The sequence below is a fragment of the Cynocephalus volans genome, chromosome 13, assembly GCF_027409185.1.
Source record: "Cynocephalus volans isolate mCynVol1 chromosome 13, mCynVol1.pri, whole genome shotgun sequence".
Classification (NCBI taxonomy): Eukaryota; Metazoa; Chordata; class Mammalia; order Dermoptera; family Cynocephalidae; genus Cynocephalus; species Cynocephalus volans.
The window spans coordinates 111,049,640-111,053,171 of NC_084472.1; the positions used below are offsets into that span (position 1 = coordinate 111,049,640).

The 3,532-nt window shown below is 49.2% G+C and overlaps 1 pseudogene; it reads right to left on the reverse strand.

Annotated features, from left to right (window-relative positions):
- Window positions 1-288: 288 nt before the first annotated feature.
- Window positions 289-1,575, reverse strand: LOC134361755 (protein unc-93 homolog A-like; annotated as a pseudogene).
- Window positions 1,576-3,532: the final 1,957 nt, after the last annotated feature.

The window sequence follows — 3,532 nt, forward strand, 5'->3', positions numbered from 1 at the left end:
ACAACAACAACAAAACATCTGTGATCCTAGGCACTTTCTAATTGGCCGGTTGTACTCTAAACTGTTTTCTTTTGTATCTGAAATGAGATTAACTGATACCTTCATGTGTATTCCTGATCGCTATTGATAAGAGGGTGGGCTGAAAATTTGTTAGATAGAAAAAAAATAACATGAAAGTGAAATGATCTAATCTTCGGAATGGTCAATATTGCTGAAATAGTTGTGAAGAATCAACTATCTACCCTGAAGAATCTTCAAATAAAACTCTTCTGTTTATACTTTCTGGGTTCATCTTCCACGGACTTTGCGGCCTCCACATTTCTGTTTGTATTTTTCATCCTCTGCTTGGTTTGTCTGTCCTGGAGCAAATGGCTTGATCGAGCTCTTGGACTCCACATACTTAACAGCTCCATAAGCCACCATGGTCAGACTCAGGACTCCCACTGGAATGTAGAGTTTGACATTGACACATAAAAGTGTGCTGTGTCCAAAGACAAGGACGAATCCCAGGACTTCCCAGAGGCAGTAACTGGCAAAGGCATCTTCTTTGTTCTCAAATGGAACACCATAGAGAGGTTTGTTCTGTGTCTGCCAGATGGCATCTGCCTCACCCCAGAGGCTGGGAACATGAAGATCACCGCCAGCTGGCCCAGGCGAGGTCTCCACAGCAGGAGCGCAGTGAGGAGGGAGAGCTGGGTGGGCTCGCCCAGCATGAAGAGCGTGATCCTGCCCACGTGCTGGGAGACCTTTCCTCAGAGCATGGAGCACATCATAGTGTAGCCTCCAAACTGGACGCCCGGGGTGCAGGGGTGTAGACCGTGTGTATTCACCAGAGAGGAATCCTTGCTGTGACCCACCATACAGTGGCAGCAGAATTAGGAGACACAGATGTTTATCTCTAAAGAGCTTGAAAGTGTACAGTAAAGTGGACCAGAAAGGTGGAGGTTTGTTTCGCTTTGACTTTTCTGCTGAGCATCTAGTGTGGGTTTGAGAAGTTGGCTGTCGGCAGGATTGCCAGGACCCCACTCCCGGTGTAGATGCTGAGCAGGGTGTAGACCACTAGACTCTCCTGGTAGGAGTGGTGGCCATCAGGCGGTCACTGGCCCTGAGGGACCCAAGCTGCTTCTCTGGGATGGCCTCTTGACTGGGAGTGTGCCCAACACTAGAGACAAGATCAAGTTGTCTCACACACCAGATGACGGGAACAGGAGAGAGACGATCCACATCTGTGCCAAGGGTCCTGCCTTCTCTGCATACGTATTCCCCATAATCGTGAGGTGCGTGCACTGAGGAGACCACAGCAGGGCAGCCCCAAGCCCCAGCAGTACAGAGGTAGTATCAGTGTGGCCCGGGAAGAAGCTGCGTGGCCGCACCTGGGGGCAGTGACCATCCACTCGCACCGATCTCTGGATGAGGATGGACGGGAGGAACACCCGCCCTGAGCTTGCTGAGCACAGCCGCCCAGGCCCTTCTCGCCTTGCAGGCTGCCCTGCAGACTCTGTGGACCTCCATATGCAGTAAAGAGAGGCAGAAACCCAAAGGAAGCCACAGGACACTCTTCAAACTTTTCTCCATTGTGCTGATGAAAAGTGGCGACCGTCATTGCACATGTAAGTTTGTAGCTCCCTTTATGGAGATCCACTTAAGCCGGGAGTGAGGGTGTGTCCTGGTTCTGGCACCGGTTCTCCTGTTGCCTTTTGTCCACGATGAACTCAGCTCACTTTATCCGGCCCTTCGTTCTCATTTATCCCGGCTCTGCCCGAGGGAGGAAATCTGAGATGCTCTGATCCAGGTATAAAGAGGTCCATACATACATTTTAAACTTAGCTTTGTATTAGGTCTTCTTAGACAGTTTTTTCAAAATGTCACACTTTTACCTGCCCGTAATCCTGCTGACTGGGCCGATTGTCGAGCTAGGACTGGGTCTGGAGCTCACAGACCCCTCAAGCCCATTCCAGACTGGGTCACAAACCCTTCACATGCCAGGCTGGGTCACAAACCCCTCACACACAGGTCTATGAGCTAGGTAACCAGCCATAATGTCCTTGGAGCCGTAGGTTCTAGAGCATGGCTGTGTGGGGCAGCTGCTCAAGGCACTAGATGCCAGCCCAGTCAGTGGCACCGCCCATGTGCACTAACTCCACCCACACACAACTTATTTACAAAGAATGTGCTGCACCACCCCCAACAGGACCTAAGGTTAGGGGGCCTGATTATTCTATTTTCCCAATAATCCAGCCCTTCAGGGTCCCTCACCGTACATTCTATGCATTCAGAATCTTCCATGATGTTCCCTTAGTGAGGATAAATGACCCTTACATTTACATAACCAAAGTCTGTTCAATATGCCTTAAGGCTTGTAGTTCTGTCCTTTTAACTATTAGCCGCATATGTCCAGTTAGTAGTCATCATTGGTGTGATTCTACATGAGAATCCTGCAGTCATACTGATGGGCAGTTCAACACACATTCAGTAGGTGATCACACCAACGTATGTATGTACCCAGTCGACTCTGGTGCAGTGCCTGCAGCCAGAACACTATGGCCGAAAAGATAGAAGAATTATTGATACCAATAGGGGGAGTTCTTGCCCCTCTGGTAAGATACATGCCAGTCTGTCATCCTGAGAAAGGATGGTTGCAGGCATAGGTATCTTACCTGACTTATAATACCATACTTTATCTGCTAACACTGTTGGATCTGTAGGTTGTACATGTAACACTATAGGGGAACTCATAATTGGCCATAATGATAATACAAATGTGCCCTTTGGAGTAGAGCACTTATCTGTCCCAGGCCATGTTACCTTTACTCAAGGAGGCCAGGTACTTCTCACCCAAGGTGAGGCTTGCAAGTCTTCTTCTAATCCTTTTCCCCAAGGCCCTATTAGACCTACCCAGAGCATATGGGGGGGGGGGGTTATTCTCCAAGGCCATTCCCATTGTACTGTCTGTCCCTGCTGCAAACAGGTTGGGGCTCGTAAGAGAATATTTCCATTCTTGCCATATGCTGGCTTCAGAAACTTATCTTTAGTAGTGACTTGCAGCTGTGTAGGTGCTGCAGTCCTATGCAACAGAGCTTCCACTGGAGAGAGGGCCCGCCCTTGTGAGGTTTCTCATTTAGAATTCTGACTGCCGGCCATAATCGCCGTGTCCACCGTTCAGAGATGGGGGTTGGGTAGATAGCCTTAGTCCCTTTTTTAAAAGACCATTGTACTATTCAATCATTCCTGCTGCCTGGGGATGATATGGCACATGTAACTTCCACTGAATGGACACCTGCGAGGCCCACCTCTGAACCCCATGGCCAGTAAAGTGGGTCCATTGTCACTCTCTGTGACCAGAGACTGACCGTACATGGTCATAAGGCTATTCTGGTCTGGGACCTTACAGGGCCATACAAACAGAAGACCAGTAGCCATATCAACAGCCATGAAGATATACCTCGAAATCACTGACCTTGGCAGTGGTCTGACAACGTCTACTTGCCATCGAGTCAGGGGCACCCTTCCTCGAGTTATTTGCCCATCTGTA